General features: G+C 44.2%; 1 protein-coding gene and 1 long non-coding RNA gene across 11 annotated transcripts in view; one reads left to right on the top strand and one right to left on the bottom strand.

Moving 5' to 3' along the window:
- The window catches only part of LOC118372144 (PDZ and LIM domain protein 5-like), a 126,826-nt gene that overhangs the window by 51,999 nt on the left and 60,290 nt on the right, over window positions 1-14,537 (bottom strand). The window lies entirely within an intron of this gene.
- LOC127906343 (uncharacterized) lies at window positions 262-5,203 on the top strand. Of its 4 annotated transcripts, none has more exons than XR_008060941.1 (4): window positions 262-3,022; window positions 3,415-3,492; window positions 3,571-3,726; window positions 4,195-5,203. It is a non-coding gene; the product is annotated as an uncharacterized LOC127906343 (long non-coding RNA). The 4 variants fall into 4 exon arrangements; XR_008060943.1 differs by lacking the exon at window positions 262-3,022 and adding an exon at window positions 3,196-3,256; XR_008060942.1 differs by lacking the exon at window positions 3,415-3,492.

The raw sequence follows: 14,537 nt of genomic DNA, 5'->3' as shown, positions 1-14,537 counted from the left end.
CCTGAAAGACAGGCTCAGAGGAAACTGAGTAGCATGGCAGTGTGGTATGGTCTGGGGGTAGGCCTGAAAGACAGGCTCAGAGGAAACTGAGTAGCATGGCAGTGTGGTATGGTCTGGGGGTAGGCCTGAAAGACAGACTCTGAGGAAACTGAGTAGCATGGCAGTGTGGTATGGTCTGGGGGTAGGCCTGAAAGACAGGCTCAGTGGAAACTGAGTAGCATGGCAGTGTGGTATGGTCTGGGGGTAGGCCTGAAAGACAGGCTCTGAGGATTCTGACTGAGTAAGCCTGCTGTTGTCCAGGACCTGAATTAATTCATTATACACATATCCTGTAAGTAACCTCAGTAGATGTGATCAAATGTCACAGATTGATGATATACAGTGTATATTCAGACCCCTTGACTTTTTTCACATTTTACCATGTTTTTAGAAATATGTGCTAATTTACAAAAAATGTCATTCTGAAATATCACATTTACATAAGTATTCAGACCCTTTACTCAGTACTTTGTTGAAGGACCTTTGGCAGTGATTACAGCCTCGAGTCTTCTTGGGTATGACACTACAAGCTTGGCACACCTGTATTTGGGGAGTTTCCCCCATTCTTCTCTGCAGATCCTCAGCTCTGTCAGGTTGGATGGGGAGTGTTGATGCACACCTACTTTCAGGTCTCTCCAGAGATGTTGGATCGGGTTCAAGTCCAGGCTCTGGCTGGGCCTCTCAAGGACATTCAGAGACTTGTCCCGAAGCCACTCCTGCGTTGTCTTGGCTGTGTGCTTAGGGTCATTGTCCTGTTGGAAGGTGAACCTTCGCCCCATTCTGAGGTCCTGATCACTCTGGAGCAGGTTTTCATCAAGGATCTCTCTGTACTTTGCTCTGTTCATCTGTCCCTCGATACTGACTAGTCTCCCAGTCCCTGCCGCTGAAAAACATCCTCACAGCACAGCATGATGCTGCCAACACTATGCTTCACCATAGGGATGGTGCCAGGTTTCCTCTAGACTTGACGCTTGGCATTCAGGCCAAAGATTACAATCTTGGTTTCATCAGACCAGGGAATCTTGTTTCTCATAGTCTGAGAGTCTTTAGGTGCCTTTTGGCAAACTCCAAGCGGGCTGTCATGTGCCTTTTACTGAGGAGTGGCTTCCGTCTGGCCACTCTACAATAAAGACCTTATTGGTGGAGTGCTGCAGAGATGGTTGTCCTTCTGGAAGGTTCTCCCATCTCCACAAAGGAACTCTGGAGCTCTGTAAGAGTGACCATAGGGTTCTTGGTCACCTCCCTGACCAAGACCCTCCTCCCCCGATTGCTCAGTTTGTCCGGGCGGCCAGCTCTACGAAGAATCTTGGTGGTTCCAAACCTTTTCCATTTGAGAATGATGGAGGCCACTGTGTTCTTGGTGAACTTCAATGCTGCAGACATTGTTTGGTACCCTTCCCCTGATCTGTGCCTGAACACAATCCCGTCTCGGAGCTCTACGGACAATTCCTTCGACCTCATGGCTTGGATTTTGCTCTGACATGAGGTCGACTGTGGGACCTTATATAGACTCTGGCCCCCCAATGGTGGAACAAACTCCCTCACGACGCCAGGACAGCGGAGTCAATCACCACCTTCCGGAGACACCTGAAACCCCACCTCTTTAAGGAATACCTAGGATAGGATAAAGTAATCCTTCTCACCCCCCCCCCTTAAAAGATTTAGATGCACTATTGTAAAGTGGCTGTTCCACTGGATGTCATAAGGTGAATGCACCAATTTGTAAGTCGCTCTGGATAAGAGCGTCTGCTAAATGACTTAAATGTAAATGATGTAAATGTATAGACAGGTGTGTGCCTTTCCAAATCATGTCCAATCAATTTAATTTACAACAGGTGGACTCCAATCAAGTTGTAGAAACATCTCAAGGACGATCAATGGAAACAGGATGCACCTGAGCTCAATTTTGAGTCTCATAGAAAAGGGTCTGAATACTTCTGCAAAGAAGGTACTTAAGTCTTTTATTTTTTTATACTTTTGCAAAAATGTCAGAAACCTGTTTTCGCTTTGTTATTATGCAGTATTGTGAGTAGATTGATGAGAAAAAATGTGTATTTAATCAATTTAAGGCTGTAACGTAACAAAATGTGGAAAAAGTTAAGGGGTTTGAATACTTTCTGAAGGCACTGCATGTAATCCATCAAGTCACATTGACATATGTTATGACTCAAGGAACCATGCAGTTCTGATATATTGGGATCTTTTCCAGAGAAGTCTAGACATTCACAGAAAATATGAAACTGTGTTTTTCTGAATCAAATCCTCGAGGGCTATCCTTAAAAGTCATGTCACTGAGGTTTCAAAAGTCAATCGGTCACTGAGAAAAACGACCATTCAAATCACAAAATAAATTCCTGTTAAATTCAAGGTGTGTGATCCAATTTTGTCTGCTGATATAGCACATAACTACAATAAAGGTCTATCCGGTCATTAGTCAGTAAGGATGACTTCCCCCTGCTGAGAGGAGCATGGTTGCAATCAGAAGAGAAGGCCCTTAGTTGACCTCTCCCTGCTCACATAGAGAGCCTCATTCAGCCTGCCTGCATCCCTGTTCCACTCGCATAAACACAATTTAGTCCAGGAATCCTCCTCTCAATGTATTCCACCCAATGTAATCAGGATGCGTCGTCTCATTTGATTCCAGCCAGAGGTTTAAGTCATATTAAATATGTACCTTAACGGTCACAATGATTTGGTATGTTGACGGTTAATGAGCATGAAAAAGACTATTTGGAAGAGGAAAGACGTTCAGCTTCTGTGACTCCCTCAGCTCATCAAGGTCACATTAGCTTAATCATAAGGGTGTGATTCAAACGACACGTTGTTTACATACTACTAAAGCTAATGTAGTTTAGTATGGTGCTTTATTCTTCACAGGCTGAGAAAGAGATAGGAAGACAACGAGGTCTGTGAATGAATAGGCTGGTAAGAAACTGGAACACACACACACTCCTGCAGGATAAGGAGATTGGAAGACAACGAGGTCTGTGAATGAATAGGCTGGTAAGAAACTGGAACACACACACACTCCTGCAGGATAAGGAGATTGGAAGACAACAAGGTCTGTGAATGAATAGGCTGGTAAGAAACTGGAACACACACACACTCCTGCAGGATAAGGAGATTGGAAGACAACAAGGTCTGTGAATGAATAGGCTGGTAGGAAACTGGAACACACACACACTCCTGCAGGATAAGGAGATTGGAAGACAACGAGGTCTGTGAATGAATAGGCTGGTAGGAAACTGGAACACACACACACACTCCTGCAGGATAAGGAGATTGGAAGACAACGAGGTCTGTGAATGAATAGGCTGGTAAGAAACTGGAACACACACACACTCCTGCAGGATAAGGAGATTGGAAGACAACAAGGTCTGTGAATGAATAGGCTGGTAGGAAACTGGAACACACACACACTCCTGCAGGATAAGGAGATTGGAAGACAACGAGGTCTGTGAATGAATAGGCTGGTAAGAAACTGGAACACATACACACTCCTGCAGGATAAGGAGATTGGAAGACAACGAGGTCTGTGAATGAATAGGCTGGTAGGAAACTGGAACACACACACACTCCTGCAGGATAAGGAGATTGGAAGACAACGAGGTCTGTGAATGAATAGGCTGGTAAGAAACTGGAACACACACACACTCCTGCAGGATAAGGAGATTGGAAGACAACGAGGTCTGTGAATGAATAGGCTGGTAAGAAACTGGAACACACAAACACTCCTGCAGGATAAGGAGATTGGAAGACAACGAGGTCTGTGAATGAATAGGCTGGTAAGAAACTGGAACACACACACACTCCTGCAGGATAAGGAGATTGGAAGACAACGAGGTCTGTGAATGAATAGGCTGGTAAGAAACTGGAACACACACACACTCCTGCAGGATAAGGAGATTGGAAGACAACGAGGTCTGTGAATGAATAGGCTGGTAGGAAACTGGAACACACACACACTCCTGCAGGATAAGGAGATTGGAAGACAACGAGGTCTGTGAATGAATAGGCTGGTAAGAAACTGGAACACACACACACTCCTGCAGGATAAGGAGATTGGAAGACAACGAGGTCTGTGAATGAATAGGCTGGTAGGAAACTGGAACACACACACACTCCTGCAGGATAAGGAGATTGGAAGACAACGAGGTCTGTGAATGAATAGGCTGGTAGGAAACTGGAACACACACACACTCCTGCAGGATAAGGAGATTGGAAGACAACGAGGTCTGTGAATGAATAGGCTGGTAAGAAACTGGAACACACACACACTCCTGCAGGATAAGGAGATTGGAAGACAACGAGGTCTGTGAATGAATAGGCTGGTAAGAAACTGGAACACACACACACTCCTGCAGGATAAGGAGATAGGAAGACAACGAGGTCTGTGAATGAATAGGCTGGTAGGAAACTGGAACACACACACACACACACAGGATAAGGAGATTGGAAGACAACGAGGTCTGTGAATGAATAGGCTGGTAAGAAACTGGAACACACACACACTCCTGCAGGATAAGGAGATTGGAAGACAACGAGGTCTGTGAATGAATAGGCTGGTAAGAAACTGGAACACACACACACTCCTGCAGGATAAGGAGATTGGAAGACAACGAGGTCTGTGAATGAATAGGCTGGTAGGAAACTGGAACACACACACACTCCTGCAGGATAAGGAGATTGGAAGACAACGAGGTCTGTGAATGAATAGGCTGGTAGGAAACTGGAACACACACACACTCCTGCAGGATAAGGAGATTGGAAGACAACGAGGTCTGTGAATGAATAGGCTGGTAGGAAACTGGAACACACACACACTCCTGCAGGATAAGGAGATTGGAAGACAACGAGGTCTGTGAATGAATAGGCTGGTAGGAAACTGGAACACACACACACACACACACAGGATAAGGAGATAGGAAGACAACGAGGTCTGTGAATGAATAGGCTGGTAGGAAACTGGAACACACACACACACACACAGGATAAGGAGATTGGAAGAACGAGCCTGAGGGCAAAGTAGACTGACACATTTACCCCGTGTCAGTCTTTCTTTCTGTCTGAGCCAAGAGCAACAGTCTGGCACATGGCATCTGACTGAGTGATGGAGAGACTGCTAACACAAGGCCCAGGTCTTTCAGCACCAGGAAACAATGTGACCTCACACACACACACACACACACACACACACACACACACACACACACACACACACACACACACACACACACACACACACACACACACACACACACACACACACACACACACACACACACACACACACACACACACACACACACACACACACACAAGCAGATGTTACTAAAAGGTCATCTGGAACAGCTTGGCCAATCTGGGCCAGTAACAGTAATTTAATATAAGACAAACTCTCCCTTCCAGCGCATTACAAGCAATCGCAACCATTACACAGACAACTTGGACCACTCCGATGCAATGTGGGTCCCACAGCACAATCAGTCCGTCTACACCTGACAGTTTACAACAGAGACAGATAACTAACTACATGTAATAAATACAACATTTCCAGGCCGAAACATAGACTTCCAGGTTAATTATCAGGAGAATAAAGATTAAGTAGCAAAAAAACAGATGGTTTTAATATAATTGAATATTATTGCACAATAAGACATGCTCAATACATTATGAGGTTTATTAAGGAGTTTATAATGGTGCTCATGCCTGAATGCTCCCAGCTGGAAACTAACAATATGAACATGATGTTATCAGAAACACTCAAAGAAGGTCAACATAACTTTTAAAGATTAAGAGGAAAAGCACGGCCACGGAAGAGAAACTCTGAAAAGTAAAAGTATGGAAAATACTGTCTCTCTCAAAATGTTCTTTCTAGAAATAGACATAATTTCCTCAGTTCAAGTTAAATGAGTCTCGTTTCAGAGTGGGTCCATGTCCAAAGTAGTGAACAGCTCCAGCAGACTGACCCCTCTCACCCTCTCCCTCCTCCACTCAACATCTGGCCACGGCCAGGCATAAAAGCATGAGCTCCGTATCACATTATAATGTCCTTTCCCTCACCCCCTCACCCCTACCCCCTTCACACAGCAGCTTCAGTCTACCAAGAAACACTGGCCATCTGTGTCTGGTTCGGAGCTTCCTCTCTTCTCCCCCTGTCTAATAGAGCTGCTAGCTAGCGTACGGCTGACTGGCTGCTGTGTAAACAGCAGGCCTGACTATACTGTACACTGTGACAGTGGACAAGCTGTACAAGCGGAGGAGAGCAGCACAGCAGGTGGACATGTGCTACATGACGCTGGAGGTCGCAGATGATTTACACACAAAACTGAAAGGCTGATTGGCCAGTCAAAAGGTATTCTGTACATTGAAAGAGAGGCCACAGAAACCCTATCTAACTTCATAGATGAGAGGACAAGACACAGAGGCCCTATCTAACTTCATAGATGAGAGGACAAGACACAGAGGCCCTATCTAACTTCATAGATGAGTGGACAAGACACAGAGGCCCTATCTAACTTCATAGATGAGAGGACAAGACACAGAGGCCCTATCTAACTTCATAGATGAGAGGACAAGACACAGAGGCCCTATCTAACTTCATAGATGAGAGGACAAGACACAGAGGCCCTATCTAACTTCATAGATGAGAGGACAAGACACAGAGGCCCTATCTAACTTCATAGATGAGAGGACAAGACACAGAGGCCCTATCTAACTTCATAGATGAGAGGACAAGACACAGAAACCCTATCTAACTTCATCGATGAGAGGACAAGACACAGAGGCCATATCTAACTTCATAGATGAGAGGACAAGACACAGAAACCCTATCTAACTTCATAGATGAGAGGACAAGACACAGAAGCCCTATCTAACTTCATAGATGAGAGGACAAGACATAGAGGCCCTATCTAACTTCATAGATGAGAGGACAAGACACAGAGGCCCTATCTAACTTCATAGATGAGAGGACAAGACACAGAGGCCCTATCTAACTTCATAGATGAGAGGACAAGACACAGAGGCCCTATCTAACTTCATAGATGAGAGGACAAGACACAGAGGCCCTATCTAACTTCATAGATGAGAGGACAAGACACAGAGGCCCTATCTAACTTCATAGATGAGAGGACAAGACACAGAGGCCCTATCTAACTTCATAGATGAGAGGACAAGACACAGAGGCCCTATCTAACTTCATAGATGAGAGGACAAGACACAGAGGCCCTATCTAACTTCATAGATGAGAGGACAAGACACAGAGGCCCTATCTGACTTCATAGATGAGAGGACAAGACACAGAGGCCCTATCTAACTTCATAGATGAGAGGACAAGACACAGAGGCCCTATCTAACTTCATAGATGAGAGGACAAGACACAGAGGCCCTATCTAACTTCATAGATGAGAGGACAAGACACAGAGGCACTATCTAACTTCATAGATGAGAGGACAAGACACAGAGGCCCTATCTAACTTCATAGATGAGAGGACAAGACACAGAGGCCCTATCTAACTTCATAGATGAGAGGACAAGACACAGAGGCCCTATCTAACTTCATAGATGAGAGGACAAGACACAGAGGCCCTATCTAACTTCATAGATGAGAGGACAAGACACAGAGGCCCTATCTGACTTCATAGATGAGAGGACAAGACACAGAGGCCCTATCTAACTTCATAGATGAGAGGACAAGACACAGAGGCCCTATCTAACTTCATAGATGAGAGGACAAGACACAGAGGCCCTATCTAACTTCATAGATGAGAGGACAAGACACAGAGGCCCTATCTAACTTCATAGATGAGAGGACAAGACACAGAGGCCCTATCTAACTTCATAGATGAGAGGACAAGACACAGAGGCCCTATCTAACTTCATAGATGAGAGGACAAGACACAGAGGCCCTATCTAACTTCATAGATGAGAGGACAAGACACAGAGGCCCTATCTGACTTCATAGATGAGAGGACAAGACACAGAGGCCCTATCTAACTTCATAGATGAGAGGACAAGACACAGAGGCCGTATCTAACTTCATAGATGAGAGGACAAGACACAGAGGCCCTATCTAACTTCATAGATGAGAGGACAAGACACAGAGGCCCTATCTAACTTCATAGATGAGAGGACAAGACACAGAAGCCCTATCTAACTTCATAGATGAGAGGACAAGACACAGAAACCCTATCTAACTTCATCGATGAGAGGACAAGACACAGAGGCCATATCTAACTTCATAGATGAGAGGACAAGACACAGAAACCCTACCTAACTTCATAGATGAGAGGACAAGACACAGAAGCCCTATCTAACTTCATAGATGAGAGGACAAGACATAGAGGCCCTATCTAACTTCATAGATGAGAGGACAAGACACAGAGGCCCTATCTAACTTCATAGATGAGAGGACAAGACACAGAGGCCCTATCTAACTTCATAGATGAGAGGACAAGACACAGAGGCCCTATCTAACTTCATAGATGAGAGGACAAGACACAGAGGCCCTATCTAACTTCATAGATGAGAGGACAAGACACAGAGGCCCTATCTAACTTCATAGATGAGAGGACAAGACACAGAGGCCCTATCTAACTTCATAGATGAGAGGACAAGACACAGAGGCCCTATCTAACTTCATAGATGAGAGGACAAGACACAGAGGCCCTATCTGACTTCATAGATGAGAGGACAAGACACAGAGGCCCTATCTAACTTCATAGATGAGAGGACAAGACACAGAGGCCCTATCTAACTTCATAGATGAGAGGACAAGACACAGAGGCCCTATCTAACTTCATAGATGAGAGGACAAGACACAGAGGCACTATCTAACTTCATAGATGAGAGGACAAGACACAGAGGCCCTATCTAACTTCATAGATGAGAGGACAAGACACAGAGGCCCTATCTAACTTCATAGATGAGAGGACAAGACACAGAGGCCCTATCTAACTTCATAGATGAGAGGACAAGACACAGAGGCCCTATCTAACTTCATAGATGAGAGGACAAGACACAGAGGCCCTATCTAACTTCATAGATGAGAGGACAAGACACAGAGGCCCTATCTAACTTCATAGATGAGAGGACAAGACACAGAGGCCCTATCTGACTTCATAGATGAGAGGACAAGACACAGAGGCCCTATCTAACTTCATAGATGAGAGGACAAGACACAGAGGCCCTATCTAACTTCATAGATGAGAGGACAAGACACAGAGGTCCTATCTAACTTCATAGATGAGAGGACAAGACACAGAGGCCCTATCTAACTTCATAGATGAGAGGACAAGACACAGAGGCCCTATCTAACTTCATAGATGAGAGGACAAGACACAGAGGCCTTGTCTAACTCAGTAAAGTATAAGCCAACTGACAGAGACACAAAGATCTGGTCCCATTGCTGCCGTGTACTCCTCGATTCATCTCTCTCAAAAATTGTATTTCTCTTTTTTCGCATTGAACTAATATCTGAGCTAAGGGAGCACAAAAAGAGAGAAGAAAAGAGGCTTGTGTGTATATGAACCAAACAGACAGCATGAAGACAGGTAAAAGACAAGCTGTGTGCTTTGATATATTTTATATGTTGAAACTGTTGGTAAATGCCATTTCCACTTGACTGTTTCTCTGTGTTGTGTTGTGAGCTACAGTGAGCTGATGAGAGAGTGAGAGGCCAGTCTGTACTGATAGGCCTGAGAGCAGACTGGGATTGAAACTGACAGAGAAACACAGGGGTTATACACTGAAGCCTTTCAAAACGCTCCTAACACACAGCACTGTCAAAACACAGCCCCAAAGCTTTAAGGTTCCAAATTGTGCACACTGACACATTTATACTCTCTCTCTCTCTCTCTCTCTCTCTCTCTCTCTCTCTCTCTCTCTCTCTCTCTCTCTCTCTCATCCCTTTAGAGAACATGAGAGGATCTGACATTTTTGTTCTTTGAGGTTTTGGATCCAGGTGCACCAGCCACATTATCAGGAAGAGCCGTGTTACATATTTCCATGACAATAAATAAACATCAATTATCATAGTTTCCTCAGGCTCCCTTCCACACCCTCCTTGCAGAACTCACTGTCAGCTCTCTCTCAACCCTAGGAAGACATTTCCATATTTGTATTTATTTAACCTTTATTTAACTAGGCAAGTCAGTTAATTAAGAACAAATTCTTATTTACGATGACGGCCTACCAAAAGGCAAAAGGCCTCCTGCGGGGGCTGGGATTAAAAATAAAAAATGAACACAATATAAATATAGGACAAAACACACATCACAACAAGAGAGACAACACAACACAACATAAAGAGACCTAAGACAATAACACAGCATGGTAGCAACACAACATAACAACACCATGGTAGCAACTTAACATGGTAGCAGCACAAAACATGGTACAAACATTATTGGGCACAGACAACAGCACAGAGGGCAAGAAGGTAGAGACAACAATACATCACACAAAGCAGCCACAACTATCAGTAAGATTGTCCATGATTGAGTCTTTGAATGAAGAGATTGAGATAAAACTGTGTAGTTTGAGTGTTTGTTGCATCTCGTTCTAGTCGCTAGCTGCATCGAACTAAAAAGAGGAGCGGCCCAGGGATGTGTGTGTATTGGGGACCTTTAACAGAATGTGACTAGCAGAACTGGTGTTGTATGTGGAGGATGAGGGCTGCAGTAGGTATCTCAGACAGGGGGGAGTGAGGCATAAGAGGGTTTTATAAATAAGCATCAACCAGTGGCTCTTGCGCCGGGTATACAGAGATGACCAGTTTAAAGAGGAGTATAGAGTGCAGTGATGTGTCCTATAAGGAGCGTTGGTGGCAAATCTGATGGCCGAATGGTAAAGATATATACAAGTGAAGCAGAATGAGATGTGTTGTAAAGTGACATGTTGTCACTACAATCAAGCACACAGTCTTGATCGGCCAGTTTGTGCTTATGAATATGTTCTCAGCTTTTAAAAGCCCAAACTCGGTCAGTCTTCCACAAACCGTATTTAGCCTGTTGTGGGTTGTGAAATCCTTGATCTCATCAAAACAGGAAAGGGCAATGACATCAACAGTGCCATTATTGTAGACAGTAGATGTTACTGTATATTGGCACAGTACAGTTATACAGCACACATGCTACTTAACTGACAAGTAGAGTAACAGTTAAGGCAGAAAAATAACAGACGAGAAATAAGACGCAAAGCACCTGTTGTTTCATACACACAGACTGCTTCAGATATATACTATCCCCATAAGGTGTTTCAGAGGGGTGACATCAAAGACCAGTCTACCCTTCCCCCTTATCCCTATGTCATTAAACTTTCAGCCAGACCATTACTGCCAGGGCCCACCCCTGATACTCTCCCTTTTTCTTTCACACTGAGCCAGTGTAGTGTCTGTCTGTCTGTCTGTCTGTCTGTCTGTCTGTCTGTCTGTCTGTCTGTCTGTCTGTCTGTCTGTCCATCACATCCACCTCCAGAGTAGTATATGTCTGTCTGTCTGTCTGTCTGTCGCATCCACCGCCAGAGTAGTATCTGTCTGTCTGTCTGTCTGTCACATCCACCTCCAGAGTAGTGTCTGTCTGTCTGTCTGTCTGTCTGTCTGTCTGTCTGTCTGTCTGTCTGTCACATCCACCTCCAGAGTAGTGTCTGTCTGTCTGTCTGTCTGTCTGTCTGTCTGTCTGTCTGTCTGTCTGTCTGTCTGTCTGTCTGTCTGTCTGTCTGTCACATCCAAATCCAGAGTAGTATCTGTGTGTCTGTCTGTCTGTGTATCTGTCTGTCTGTGTGTCTGTCTGTCACATCCACCTCCAGAGTGTCTGTGTCTGTCTGTCTGTCTGTCTGTCTGTCTGTCTGTCTGTATGTATGTATTTCTGTCTGTCACATCCACCTCCAGAGTAGTGTCTGTCTGTCTGTCTGTCTGTCTGTCTGTCTGTCTGTCTGTCTGTCTGTCTGTCTGTCTGTCTGTCTGTATGTATGTATGTATTTCTGTCTGTCACATCCACCTCCAGAGTAGTGTCTGTCTGTCTGTCTGTCTGTCTGTCTGTCTGTCTGTCTGTCTGTCTGTCTGTCTGTCTGTCTGTCTGTCTGTCTGTCTGTCCGTCACATCCACCTCCAGGTTTCTCCCTCTATTGCCCTAACCATCCCTCCCTCTCTTTCTAATGCTGAGAGATTGCAATAACAATCCCTCTCACTAATTCTCTCAATTCAATTCTCTTTATTGGCATGACGTAACAATGTACATATTGCCAAAGCTTATTTTTGATATTTACAATATAAAAATAAATAGAAATGAGAATCAAAATAGTCAACGGGACAACAGTAACAACAATAACCAAGGGTCAAAATAACCATACATTCAACAATAACAATAAGCATATAGTAGAGGACATGTTGATTGGTCTGACAGACACGGTCCCTCATCTTATGGCAGACAGCAATGTAGTGCGCTGCCAACCCACAGCTCTCTGCGTCCTCCCCCAACAGGACGGGTAGCCTATCCTCATCAGAGAGGTCTTTGAAACCTTGAATACGGGTTTCAAATTTGGGGAAATTACACTCTAATTGTTTTATATTTTTGACATTTTGTCAGGAAATGCAGCTCCGTCTCAGGTTCTGCTGTTGTGCAGTGGTTGTACAGCCTTTCCTCTACAGGGAGCCAGGTTTTGCTGTGTCTACCCTTCTCAATGGCAAGGCTGTGCTCACTGAGCCTGTACTTTGTCGAGGTTTTTCTAATGTTTTGATCAGTAACCATGGTCAAATATTTAGCCATGGTGTACTGTCAATTTAGGACAGATAGCACTGCATTTTGCTTTGTGCTTGTGTTTCCCAATAAGCAATATAGTTTTGTTTTGACTTTTTTTGTTCCCTCTCCCTCTCCCTCTCCCTCTCCCTCTCCCTCTCTCTCAATCTGTGGCAATAAATAAACATCAATTATCATAGTTTCCTCAGGCTCCTTTCCACACCCTCCTTGCAGAAGTCATTGTGTTAGTTCTCTCTCTCAACCCTGGGAAGACATTTCCATACAAGCGAAGCAGACTGGTTGTCATTACGATCATAGCACACATTAGGCATGATCGGCCAGTTTGTGCTTATGAATATGTTCTCTTTTTTTAACAGCCCAAGCCTGGATGGGAAACCTGTTTTTCTTTTCTGAGGAATTTCTGAGAGAGAGGGTCACCGCAACTTGAGCAGAAACCCACTAATCGGGTGGTCTCCAAATGTAACCAGTCAATCTAAGAAGAAAATCATGCATACTCTCACTGTAGCTTACTTTGAGATACCCTCACAGTCGAATTAGAGCTAGGTCTGTGCATGTGCTCCATCACTCTGCTGATACGTGGAAATACTCTCTCTCCAACCCTCGAGCCATGGACATGAACTGCTAACACGAGACAAGAGATTAAAGCGTTCTTGGATACCCAGTTGCTATCACCTCGTAAAGTCTGCTAATCAAAGTGGCATGCTAGCCTAGCTCCTATCCTCCCTAGTTAGGGTTAGCGTGTGCTGCTCTGTGGCTCAGGGGGTGTGGGGAGGCTGGTAAGCAGCTGAAGTGACAAAGGGGAGGCGTTGAGTGATGGAAAGAATACATCTGGCAGAGGATAACTGATGGATATAAAGTGGTGGTTTCTCCAGCATGGGATGAACACAGCAGTGTGGATGATACTGGTTTCTCTCTCAGAAGAAAAAGGGGCTAACCTCTATGTCCTCACCCAAACTAGCCTTTATCATCCAGTCAGATCTGAGCTGCCTGAAATAGATAATAAGATGATAGTTGGAGCTGTATAATTAGATTTCAGTGCAGCCTTTGATGTTATTGATCATTATGTGTTATTGAAAAAACTCACTTGATATGGCTTTAGATCACCTGCCTACAGATGGTTGGAGAGTTATTTATCAAATAGAACTCAATGGAAGTTTCTCTAACAACAGATATGTACAGTGCGGTATCCATCAGGGCAGTTGCCTTGGGACGTTACCCTTCTCTATTTTTACAAATGATTTGCCACTTACAAGAAGACTCAAGGCTGTAATCGCTGCCAAAGGTACTTCAACAAAGTACTGAGTAAAGGGTCTGAACACTAATGTAAATTTTATATTTTTTTATTTTTAATACATTTGCTAAAATTTCTATAAACCTGGCTTTGCTTTGTCATTATGGGGTATTGTGTGTAGATTGATGAGGGGGATAAACGATTGAATACATTTTAGAATAACTGTAACGTAACAAAATGTGGAAAAAGTGAAGGGGTCTGAATACTTTCCGAATGCACTGTATTTGTAGGTTACACCATACATGTATTCTGTCTACTCACTATAACATGTTTTCCTAAAGTAGACTCATTCATAGAGCCCTGAACCATCCATGTATTCTGTCTCCTCACTATAACATGTTTTCCTAAAGTAGACTCATTCATAGAGCCCTGAACCATCCATGTATTCTGTCTCCTCACTATAACATGTTTTCCTATAGTAGACTCATTCATAGAGCCCTGAACCATCCA

Source organism: Oncorhynchus keta, chromosome 12 (genome assembly GCF_023373465.1).
Source record: "Oncorhynchus keta strain PuntledgeMale-10-30-2019 chromosome 12, Oket_V2, whole genome shotgun sequence".
Classification (NCBI taxonomy): domain Eukaryota; kingdom Metazoa; phylum Chordata; class Actinopteri; order Salmoniformes; family Salmonidae; genus Oncorhynchus; species Oncorhynchus keta.
The sequence above is the reverse complement of the archived record's forward strand: the minus strand, read 5'-3'. Positions and strand labels throughout refer to the sequence as shown.